Raw genomic sequence first — 13,622 nt, forward strand, 5'->3', positions numbered from 1 at the left:
GTGTCACTTCATAGCGACTGTACATTTCCCTCTATAAGAACCTAAATAAATGATATTAAATATTATTCAATCATTTTCAAAATCGGTACACTGCCTTTTGACATTTAGGAGAAGATTGTATCCAAAATTTCAGCTTTAAAACTGTCATAGTTTCAGAGATAGAAAAAATTGCTAAAAAGTGAAAAACTGAGACTTATGGATCTACATTCAGTTCGGAAATATAATAGTTTATCTTTTGGTATTATCTAAAAGCATAAACAGAACTCTCAGTGTGCAGAGTTAATTAATTGAGATTTTATATTAAAACTTTATTTATTTTTCGTGTTCTTAAAATAAAAATCAGACAAAATTATTATTTGAGACTAATAGTGTTGTGGGAGTAAATGTGAGTGAATGAGAGTGTGTACGTGGAACATTCGACAAATTTTAATGTTGCCTTATATACCATCGTAAGTAACATGCAAGTGTTAGGGAATTACCCACTTTGCTGATGACGTATGTCTAGGTGTGACTGCTATTGTAACAGGGCGGCCAGGAAGTCAGCTAGAGTGTTATCTGTATCTAAATTATATTTCCAGATTTATTGCCTTTTCGTTTCCGTTTATAAAACATTACTTTAATGTTTGTATGTCAGAGTGACGTAGATGCGTCTGTGTATAAGGATTGGTGCAGGCCAGTTTTGGCGCTAGTATAATCATGAGCGAGCATTCTGATTGGCAGCGAGTATTGTTAGCCAATCAGAATGGAGACGGTTCCCGCTCGTTACCTGATAGCTGTACTGGGAGTGAGGCTGCAAGAAAGCAGTCGCTCTCCAACTTCGGTCGCGGAAGGTCATGTTAAATGTAATGTTTCTAAATATGTGTAAAATGAAGGAATAATGAGTTACTCGCGTGACTAACGCTGATGTAGTTACGGACAGTTTTTTTAAAGTTTGAAAGTTTTGTAATTGTTCTGTTGGAATGATACTCGCATGTGAAAATTTGGCCTTCATAGTATCCGCGTGGCTTGTTTCAGTATTCAATCACAGAGCATTTTTTGGCGAGCAATTTCTTTCTTTTAGAAATCTACAAGAAGGACCGAATGCAATAGCTTGAATTAGTGGTGAAATTAATGACTGTGAAAATGTCAGATTTTGACAGATTTCGGGCTGCTATGCGTGTGAAACCGTTTATGAGTTGTGAACGGGAAGGTAATAGCCATTAGTTTAAATGTGGACTGATTATAACCGTTTCTTAGATTGGATATGGACAAAATAAAGCTTTTGTGTGCAAATTTCGGCCATTATTTTCCAAAAGGCAACCCATTTTCCTAGTGTCCGATAGAGTTTTTAATGACAGTTTCTCTACAGAACTTTACTTCATTACTAGAGTTGCTCGGCCTCAGTAATTCTAGATATTAGATGGTGTTTTTTATGGAAGCTGCTTTTACATCATCTTGTAAGTATCTACGTTTCCGAGTGAAGGGACATCGAGCAGACGCCATTCTGATGTAGGTGATTTCTGATTTGCAGCCTGCACACGGCAACACTCAAAAGCCTAGCCACGCCGCAACCTCAAGCAGAAACTCGAAATTTTAGAAAAGTTAAATCGAGTTTCTTCGCAGAAAGCCATTGCTGCTGAGCTCAGTTTAGGACGAGCAACTATTTATGACATCAAAAAGAAACAATGTGTTATTCGACAGTTCACAACACAAATGGATAGTGAGTTGGGAAAACGGAAGGTTATGTGAAAGAGTGTGAATTAAGAAAATGGTTAAAATGGCTTTAAGCACTATGGGACTTAACATCTGAGGTCATCAGTCCCCTACACGTAGAACTACTAAATCTAACTAGCCTACTGACATCACACACATCCATGCCCGAGGCAGGATTCGAAACTGCGACGGTAGCAGCCGCGTGGTTCCCGACTGAAGCGCCTAGAACCGCTCGGCCGAGTTAAGAACTTGACGTAGCTGTTTATAGATGGTTCATACAACAACGCAGTAAAGGAATTACAGTCAGTAGCCCAGTTGTTAAAATAAAAACAGCACCAGAATTTAACAGACAACTTTGGGATAGTAACTTGTTTGCAGCGAGCAAAGGTTGGCTATCAAACTAGAAAGAATGACGTAGCATTCTGCAGTTTACAGTCACCGGGGAATGTCGCTCAGCTAACGATAAGGATGCTGATGAGTTTGTAAGCAAGATACGGAAGATAACATCGGAAGAAGGTTTAACTGCTGATGCCTTGTTTAATGCTGATGAAATAGGACTCTTTTACAACTTGCTTCCCTCAAAAATATTTGCTGCCAAGAACGAGAAGAAAGCTCGTGGTTACAAGCAACAGAAACAGCGCGTAACATTAATGGCGTGTTGTATTCCAAATGGGAGTCATAAATTACCGCTTTTGGTGATTGGAAAATCCCAACATCCACGTTGTTTCAACATACTCTACCAATGCATTATTGCGCTCAGAAGAAAGCGTGGATGGACAGACAAATATTCTCTCGGTGGTTCCATGAAACGTTTGTACCAGCAGTGAGACAAGAGCTAAAGAAGAAAAAACTTTCACTGAAAGCTTTCCTCGTAATTGACAATGCTCTCAGTCGTCCATCAGATGTTCCTCTGAAGTCCGATGGACATGTACAAGCACTCTTTCTCCCATTCAGTGTGACAGCCCTAATGCAGCCTATGGACCAGGGAATTTTGGAACCAATTAAACGTCATTATCGACATTCACTTCTCGTCTCCTCGCTGAACGAAAGTGAAAACGACTCTATCGAGACTACGTTGAAGGCGTGGAAAAACAATTAACACACTTGATGTTGTCTTCCAAGCAGGCGAAGCATGCGATAAAGTGGAGAGCGCTACCATAATGACGAGCTGGAGAAAATTGTGTCCATCCGCTGATGCCGAGTTGGATCCAGTAGTGAGTGACAGCAATGAGCCAGTCGATTCGGAATTATCAATTACTTTGTACACTGACACGTTCCACAACCTTCCAGGAGGAGAAGAAATTGATGATGGAGATGTTACTAAGTGGCAGAATGAGGAAAACTGTGATACGGACTACACATTAACAGACGAAGGAATAATGAAAAGCGTGCAAGAAAGAAATGATGAAAATAATGAAGAAGAGGACACACGAGGAGAGAGCATGAAGATTTCTCACACTACTGGTGCTGAAGCTGCCGAGGTCTTCCTGGAGTACATTATTCAACAACCAGATACATGCAGTACCGATGAAATGCTTGTAAAGCGGTTGCGTGTTAAAGCATGCCACAGTCGTGAATCATCATTATGACAGTTAAAAATTACGGACATGTTTCATAGTGACTGTATAATTATGTCAGTATACACTAAAGGACTAAGTTTTCTTTGAAAATTAATGCATTTTTGGATTTAATAAAGTATATCCTCTATGTTTTAAAATGGTATCCTTCGGTTTAATAAAGTACAGCACACTACATCCCTATGTTTTCAAAATAAATAAAAAGCAAAATAAATGAATAAAATAAATTTCAGACACTCAATAATCCGACACTTCCGCTAATCTAGCACCCATATGTGCCAGGAATGGCCGGATTACCGAGGGTCTGGTGTACTCTAAAAGCAATATTCCAAAATGCAATAGGAAGGGTGAACTAGGATCTGTGACTTATAACTTTTCATCAGTTCAAACTGAGATATAAACTGACTTAAAGAACAACCATATATATTTGCTGATAATAATTGGAATCTATATATGAACTGTGATGTAAACTGGTGTAAAGAACAGCCATTTGAAGATACCAATGTGTAAAAGTTCTATAGTCCCAGAACACTCCGAATAAAATTATGTCGCGGCCCTAATGTTAATTCTTACTTTTTCAACAAGGATAATGAAGCTCAGCTCTATTCTGCTTCTGCCTCCCTATTTGTAAGGCAATATTTTGCCCCAAGATCTGTTTCTGCTAAGGCGCTTAAATAAAACATACAGTGTGCAGAACGTGTGAACACGCTCCAAAGCACGCAGCAGTGCATGTAGTACGAGCAAGTAAGTACTCAGCACGTTTTCAGTCGACAAATTGGAGTACGAAGGCTCCGGATTCAGTAAATCGAAAATCTGCATCTTAGTTTCTGTATTTTAACTGAGAATGCATAGGCGGATGAAAGATTAGTATTTCAAAATGTAATATGTCTCTGTTTAAACACTGTTGAATTAATAATCGCCTTGACACAAACTTAGAAACATGAAACTGTGTTAATAAACCAAACAATTTTACTAAGATCAATTTCTATATTAAGTGTATCTAAAAGGACGAGACGCAATGTAATAATCCACTGATTCCATGTATGGTAATTTTAAGTAACTTCCTAAACAATGTTATGTTAACCAAGAACGGAATGTTAACATAATGACTTGCAAAATGATGAACCTTCTCTAGCCACATCATTCAAACATTTGTGATAACAGCAAAAGCAAATACCTTGCCGGATATTACCTCATCTAGTATACCAGAGATGGCGATAGCACTGTCTAGAATGAACAATCAATACCATCACTGACAACAGCACAAGGCTTACCAGAAGCAAGACAGCTGCCGTCTGACATTGTCTACCCAAAAAAGCAGAAACCTTGGTAACCAAAGAGATCTCCTTAACACGTGTACTCAGGGACCAAGCTCCTTGTGGCAAAGATTACAGAAACCACTGACACTTCTCGCCATACAGTCACCGCACGATTTTAAGAACAAGTTACCACAGGGATCGCTTACACTGCACAACAACTAATCTATGGGATACAGGTGCACCAACCTATGGGCTTTATGCAAACAGCAACACCTTGAAATACAACGTGCAGATTTTCATATTGTCTCATTCGCTACGCACAAACTGCACTAAATTTAAGGTAGTTAAATTTTGCACTGTGATATGTTTTCGCAAGAGACCCTAGTTGTCGAATTATTCAAGAAAAACGCACAAAACTGACCATCAATTGAATTATTCTTGAATAATTCGAAAACCGTGGCCTCGAGTGAAAGCGTATTCCATTAAATAAATTAACTGCATTAAATATCCTACAAAAACTTCCTGGTAATTTTTTCAATAGGATCAAAAGTTCGTGTGTAGTGAGAGAGAGATCGTGAAAATCTTGTACTTGGTTTTTGAAGGCATTGCAAGTTGCATAAAAGTCATTGGTTAGGGCACCTAATTTACCCTGTATAACTCAGTGATCAAATTGCCTGTAGCTCATTAAAGTGACCTAAAGGCTTTTCCATACAAAGTCCGAAAAAAACTGAATGATAGAATAAACATTGCCTGGATCCTGAGATATCGTTACATGCCACAAAGATGTCGATGCAGACTTATGTTCCAAAACCTGAAAGATTCACACGAAAATGCTACTAATAATGTGTTCATGAATAAATGAGCAAGCACCTCTCAAAGAGTAAATACGTTTGTTGAAGACAAATTATCATGGTAAAATCCGTACTATAGTTTAGTTTGTAAAGTCTACGACCAAATGACATACTAAATAGAACCATAAAATTTCTGCTATCAGTTTAATAGTGGCAGGGTACGTAAATAAATTCAAGTACATCATCTTCAGACTACTCAATACTTCAAATCTAAACATAGCTCATAGTACACAGAAGAATTCACTTACTTCTAACTGAACCACGTGACATTCTACATCACCACATAAAGACGAATTTACCCACAAAATACTCAAAAGATTTAGGAAATCATCAGCTATCATTAAATGAATGATGAAGAGTTTTACATTGTCCCCTACGATTGTAATATGTACAGGAACAAAATTATTGTCCACTTGAATCGAAACAACATCACACGGTTACACAGCTAGTTGAATCCTATCACTCTTAATAGTCCAGTAAAGTTGTGAATTTGCTGCACTGAAATAATACCCTAAGCTCTGCTATGCAATGCATTACCTTGAAACTCGTAGTTCGTGACCAGAGGACGTAGGAAGCACATTTCTTGGGAAGTTTGTACAAGCAAAGCTAAGCAGCAACTGCCATACAACCTCTCCGTCTGAATACACTCGACTACACACAGACAGACAACAAGACAAGCCTCTTTGTTCCTATCTGGACGCCGACCACGCCATACCGGCCGGGAACGCGCTGATCTCTTATTGGACCAGGCACTACTCGCTAAAGGAAGTCGCTCAAACTATCCTTTCTGACTGAGCAAATACTCACTAGACCTCAGACATCGACTACTGGACATCAATAATACTAGCATAAGCACTCGCGAGTTAGCAAACGCAAAAAATAATGAAAGCCTAGAATTCACATATGAGACAACCAACCATCCAAAGGTACACTCAAGATTTTCTGTATGGCTCTGAGAAAATATGACAACGAATTTTTCAGTTACATGTAATTGCCAGAAGGGTAGTTTCTAACGGTTTTTTTTTCACTCTTTTAGAATTGAGGGTAGATAGAATGACAGCGACCTTCTACACAGAGTAACATCGTTTCAGAAATTTGAGATCATTTCAGAAGTTTGTTGATAATTTGGCCCACAATCTAAGTGACATTTTTAATGAAATCGTTCCGCTTTTGGCTGTCAACACATTTTTGCTGCGCTTGCAATTTCGACGGTTGGCCATTTCAAAACAATGTGGGATGTAGGAACCCACTCAGTAATATAAAGTTGTCACACGCTGTGTGAGAGCAGTTGCATGAGGTGTTATGAATTTATCTGCTTTTCCGTATAGCACACAATTTGGCAGAGGTTTGGGAGCTCAGCTTGCTCGGAGTACAGCTCTTGTGGGCGTCCCGAAGGCTCTGGTGTTTCAGACTAGGGGTGTCCCATCAACCTGCAAACAACTTTCACGTTCCACTGCTTAGCTCAGAAAGGAATGAATGAACAGCGTCGCTGAAACTTCGCTATTGAAACCTCCTCTTTTCATGTCTCCATAATGCTTTGATGCGTCATTAATCGACGTTTAGTATTACTGTTTTGATAGTGTTTTAGACAGTTTAATGTTTCCACTGGAATAAATTTAAAAATGTCTCGCCAGAATGCACTACAGTACAGTAACATAAGTATCACGACCTCGTGAGAGACAAGAGTGATAGAGGACAAAATACGCGGAATACACCCCTTGTGTGAAATACGTTGCGTTACTTTACTTTCCTTACTTGCTGACTGAGGGTAACGTGCGCTATTAGCAACATACTTTTCGTGATTGTGTTGGGCATGAGTTCAGCGAATTTTACGTTCTTGCTGATAACAGCAGCATACTACGAGTTCAAAAACAACACAGTATGAATTCAGTGTGCAATTTGTAAGATAAAATTTGGTAACGTGCGGTTAGGATTAAAGTGAAGGGACTAGGTACACCCAGACCTGTTGTAAACATGAATCAAGAAGAAAAACGGTGTAAATCCAGGCAAGGTCAAGGCTATACACGGAATTTTAACAGACCAACGTGCAATGCAGCTGAGTTGTTGTGTCCGGCATATCACTTAACGTTTGTTGCTCCATTTTCTGGATGTATTTTCTTGGTATCTTGAACCTCTGACAAAACTCTTGCAGAAGAGCAGTATAACGGATACAAGTTTTGTGTATAAAACGATTTCTAATGTTTTAATTTCAATTGTTATACTATGCATAAAATATGTGTTTAGCTAATTACCATTGGGACAAACAAATTGAAAATGAATTTTAGCGAATAGTGGCCATCTGTCTGGAAGAGTGTCCACCTTGGCAACTTTTCCGGACGTAGTCAATTTTCCCGAGCGAACGACATGTCTGCATCAGTGGCCCACACGCGATATAGTACAACTGGAGGAAAAGACAGTGGCATATATTTCTAAGCCAAAAGGCGTTACGTGAACTGTGATATCGCAAAAACCTATTGCTCTATATGAAAGTGAAGCAACTAAAGTAATATGAATGACTTAAATAACATCAAAGGATCGGAAAACCTAGATGTTTTCACAGAAAGATTCCTTTGTCGACGTCACTGACAATGCTAATGGTGTCGATTGCAGCTTGTCTGACCCCTTCCCGGTAGGAAGCAGCACTAGTGAAGACATCAAACAAGCAGTGGTCCCTTTCCCCAGCCTGGCCACTTCACCCTTCTCACCCCTACTTGATCCGGAGGCTTTCGGTCCGCGTGCCGTAGTTCGACGAGCACTGCGTTGTGTGGTACGTGTATTGGCATGTAGCTGAAAGAATCCCTATATCTCTTAATAAGATGTTGTAAGATGGGCTGTTAGCAGCTCTACATGATATCCTCACTGCACGCTTCGGCAGAATTAAATCAACACTGTAATACCCTTAAATTATGACCTCTAGAGATCACTGAGATATCTCCACTAACTCGTTGTGTCATAAATCACATCTGCGGCACTGAAGAACTGCTGCTGGGGTAAAATACTCTTTAAAGCGTTCTGTCGGCACCTTCAGATTCCGGATTCCATAGGTTATGTTGTATTTGAACATGTTTGATTTGTGAACGCAGTGTAAATCACATGAGGTTAATTGCTGTATTGAGCTGGATTACAGGACTATTGATACAGCGAGGGAAAGTTCGTGGCAAAACCGCGGAATGGGGCAGTTGTCGTCCAGTGGTGAAAACCGCGTCACCTGTCTGGCGAACACGACGAGGGCGGACCTTAGGCAACGGCGCAGCGTCCTGCTGCTACATATTGCATGAGACAATTAGCTGCAGGGCTAATGAAGAGGCCGTTCCTTATACATTCAGTCATTGTGCGCCAGGCGGGCGTGACTAATTGAGAGCGCCGCGGGGACGCTGGTCGCCGGATGTCCTCACGGCGGACGGAAGCCGAGCAGGCTGCTGCTCCTGCCTTCCGTGGCTCCTTCCCACCAGCTGACTGCCTGTCCTGTTCTTGAGGATGAACAGCAGAGGCAAACTGAGAAAGTCTTCAATTACCGTTGATATAACTTCAACAGCTCCGTAAGAATACCAGAAAGTGGTATGATGTCGCAATTGCACAAGTAACTGCTGTCCATTTGAAAGACATGTCAGCCAGTTTGAACAGCACAATCAAACTGTTTGGTGACGACGCAGTGACTTAGTAGAATGTCTAACTCTTGACTAGCTCTAGCAAACTTGAAACTCATTTAGATTATTCGCCCAGTAAAAACACAGGCTGGTTGCAGCAGCTGGAAACTAAGAGTACGCAGGGCGATTCATCTGCCCCTACCGATACGTTACATGCAACCCGAACGCCTTCTAAGAGCACGTACGAGATTTTCATATTTTCTCGCTAGCTACACACAAACTGTCAGTCCTACATAAAAAATGAATAGGATTTTCTTGTAGGAAATTTAATGTAGATAAATTTTGTACTGCAATGTTTTCGGTGGAAGCCACAGTTTTCGAGCTATTAAGGAAAAACGTGTTTGAAGGTAGATTTTGCTCCTTTTCCTTCAATAATTCGAAAACTACGGCCTTTTCTGAAAATTTATCCCTGTACAAAATGTAACTACATTAAATTTCCTGTTCATTTTCTTCTGTAGAACTAACAGTTTGCACAGAGCGAGCGAGAGAATATGTAAATCTTACACGTGGCATCTGAAGGCATTGCGGGTTGTATAAAACCCATGGGTAGCCACAGCTGAATCACTCGGTCTAGGAGAAATATTTTCCTAGATGTTAATCACAACATTAGTCAAGTGAAACTGGGTCCAGTCACTTCTATAAGCAACGATGTTAAGCGTTGTAGTCTTACACAAAGAGATACGAACATAAGCTCTTTGACAAGACACTAGTCACCACGTCAAAAGGGCTAACGGATCTCGCCGGACCGCTGTAGATGTTGTAAAACTTGTACCAGGAGGACACGTGACCCTCCTTGGCTGACGTATGTCGTGGCAGTGAAGTGACGTGTAAATGGGTCGTTGATTGTGTGGAATCAGCACATTAATATGGATCCGCGTGAATTCGTGATAGAATGGGATAAAGAATCTGTCGTGCCTGATCTTGACCATGGCGGCTCCGTAAATTAAGTGGACCAGTGTGTTGATATGTCATCGTGGACTGTACAACGTGTCTACAATGAATGGTTTACCACTCGTACTCAGGTAACACGGTGTAACAACAATGGTCGTATAAAGACCTCAACCGACAGGGAATTTTAAAACCTGTGGATGTTGCTGTTGACTGTGAATGCAGTTCCATCTCAAAAAGTATCTGAGCGAACAATGCAAAAAGAACTGAAATGCTATGGCTATTTGGAGTCATGAACACCGCAAAAGGCCACTACTCATAGGTACAAATATATTTACACGGCTTCGAAATAAATGTGGCGCAAACGGAAATGATGGTACTCAGAAATGGAGGAAGAACACCTGCATCAGCTGAGATCTTCATACGAGAGAGAAAACTGAAGATTGTACCGGACTACAAGTACCTAGGGGTCACAATACAAACAACTGCAAAATGTTTCACAAAACATGTAACAGAGAAAGCAATGCAAGCAATAATGGCAATACATGAAATACAATACATCAGATCCCTTAGCCTAGAGACAGCAATGGCACTATTCAGAGCCAAAATCTTCCCAGTACTGACGTACGGCATAGAAATTATTGGACCACATCTTATAGTGAAAAACCTAACAACTAGAAAGAGTGATGGCGACCTATATAAGGAAAGCAATAGGAGTGTCCAAAACAACACGATCGAGACTTGTATACCTGCTGGCGAGAGAACCCTTCCTCATTGAAGACCTTCGGACAATCCTGAAACTACCCAATAGCAGCGCCTTGGAAAGTCTACTTAAAACATTGAAGGAAAAATGGGAAGACATACCCCCAGAATTTTAGAGCACAGATGCCATGATTGACCGAACATGGACAAAGGAAAACTTCGAAATGAGACACGTGAATACCAGATTGGCAGTCCATGGTTTCCACCATCTTATTTGCAACAACACGTCATATCATGTACCAAACGATATGTGTGTAAAATGTGTCACCAGATTTGCAAACGTTACCATATAGAGCTCTGTACCAAAAGGACACGAACAATAAGTGACAATGCAAATCACAATATGTGAAATTTCTAATTTATCTTATTATTATCACTTACATTGAATTTGTAGGGCTATTTGGCTGCAATAAACTTATTATCATATATTTACATGTCTTCAGTGGACCATACAACTCAGATACTGCACAGTAGCTGACTGGAAGAACATAGTGAGGCACGCTGTTGCTTCTTTTCAAGTGATGCAAGGCGTCCAGAGCACTACTGCCTGATGTGGCATTTAACACGCAATGTGAGAAGGCTGCTACTCACGCTGCAGGTGATTGTGTGCTTTTCTATCTGTGTGTGTTTCTCATACCATGACTTGGGCTCTCTCATTCAGGCTAGCGTCATCATGAACGAGGATGTTTACTGTAACGTTTAAAAAAATGGTTCAAATGGCTCTGAGCACTATGGGACTTAACTTCTGAGGTCATCAGTCCCCTAGAGCTTAGAACTACTTACACCTAACAAATCTAAGGACATAATACACATCCATGCCCGAGGCAGGATTCGAACCTGCGACCTTAGCGGTGGCGCGGTTCCAAACTGTAGCGCCTAGAACCGCTCGGCCACTCTGGCCGGCGCTGTAACGTTCACCGTGACCAAGTGTTGACCTTTCTTCCGTATATTCATTTGAGTATGCTGCGAACAGTCCCAGCTTCCAAGAGCCGTGTTCACAGGACTGCCCGCAAACGCTTGGCACTATTTGGAACAGTAGGCGAAACGCAGCAACCAGTACCCCAACACTTCCGTAATCCTGTTCGATAACAATTAATCAGTAGTTTCATATGGGTATGGCATAGGTGAAGAAACTTGCAAAGTCTCTTACTCACAGAACTGAAGCCTCTATCAAGTTTATAGACTGTTTTACTCAGTATTGTGTTGCAGCTAAGTGAGCCTATAGAAAACGCTGAAAGTGTTGATCAAGATAACGTGCATGACACTCTAACTACGGTCATGTACAGGCTACACTCTCTACAGTACGTAAATGACAGTTCACTTGCGAGAGGTAACTGCTTCATGGCGTTTCTTTCCCAGTTTTCTGTAATTTACGGGGCAGAACGGTTGAACAATCGATTAAAAAGTAACTGTGTACACTGTGAGGTGACCAAACGCATGGGATAACGATATGCTCATATACAGATGGTGGTAGCATGGTGTACACAAGGTAGAAAATGACAGTGCACCGGCGGAGCTGTCATTTGTGCTCAGGTGATTCGTGTGAAATGATGTACGACGTTATTATGGGCGCACGTCGGCAATTATGAGACTTCCAAATCGGAATGGTAGTTGGAGCCACACGCATGGGACATTCCGTTTCATAATCCTTTCGATCCTGGCAAGTTGGATTTTAAATTGGCGACGCCTCAAATACATCACTTTTCTGCGTCGCTCTAGACTGCAACGACTGTGCGAGCTTCCGGCTTCCGTTTGGTAGCTGTTTTGTTTCATAATGCGACCACCAGAGGGCAACAGATGACTTCAAACTTCGACGAGAAGAGAGGGCCATGAGTCCACGAGGTAAATAAAATGTATTTTCTTCCATTTGTGTGCGTTTAAGGCAATTCTGCATTATTTTTGATTGAGAATGTTTCACTTAACCTATATAACGTGGCTAAATAAGTGCATGAAGTGCCCATTGGATTTTATAAACGTTTATGTTTGGAACAACTCGAACGTGCTTCTCAGGCGTTAATGATGCCAAGCTTTGACACTAAGCACACATTCACACGCGTAGTTGTTATATACAAATAAAATATCCTTTTGCCTTAAAATTAGGGGTAAAAGGTGAAGAAATGATACAAGTTAATTTGGTGGATTCCGATTTAAGTGAGCTCAACGTTGACGACAATGACGATTTTGAGCTATGTCACGTTGCATCAAGTGTGACCAACATTTGTACATAGCCAAGCTAAAAAAACTGCTTTCGTTTATTCCAGCTTAAAAATTAATGTTTGTGTGTGTGTGTGTGTGTGTGTGTGCGCGCGCGCATGTGCATAGGTGCATGCATTTGTATGAGGGTAGGTTATTTTGCAACGTATATATGTTTTTATCACTTCTGTCATATTATTGTATTCAAAGCCCTGAAAGAAAAATAAATAAAAGCACTTCTTGAACAGCAAAATACTTATTATTTGGACTGGGATAAAACCTAACTAGCCCGATCGTGAAAAATCTATCACCCTGACAATTTTTTTTTCATTATATTTACCTGATTCCACAGGTCATAATGCATGGGAATTAGCATATTTCAGATAAAGGTTTAAAAATTATGTTCTCAGGGTGGAAACGGATAAATGGATAGGGAATTCAATATTCCGAGATCCACAGTGTCAAGAGTGTGCCGAGAATACCAATTATCAGCAATTAGCTCTCACCACTTACAGGTCAGTGGTCAACGATCTTCATCAACTACCGTGAGCAGCGGCTTTTGCGTAGGGTTTTTAGCTCTAACAGACAAGCATCATTGCGCCAAATAACAGCAAAACTCAATGTGGGACCTACGACGAACGTATCCGTAGGGAAAGTGCGGCGAAATTTTGCGTTCATGGGCTACGGCAGCAGACAACCGACGCGAATGCCTTCACTAACAACACATCAGCTGCAGCGCCTCTGCTGCCCTCG

The sequence above is a fragment of the Schistocerca gregaria genome, chromosome 7 (genome assembly GCF_023897955.1).
Source record: "Schistocerca gregaria isolate iqSchGreg1 chromosome 7, iqSchGreg1.2, whole genome shotgun sequence".
In the NCBI taxonomy this organism is placed as follows: domain Eukaryota; kingdom Metazoa; phylum Arthropoda; class Insecta; order Orthoptera; family Acrididae; genus Schistocerca; species Schistocerca gregaria.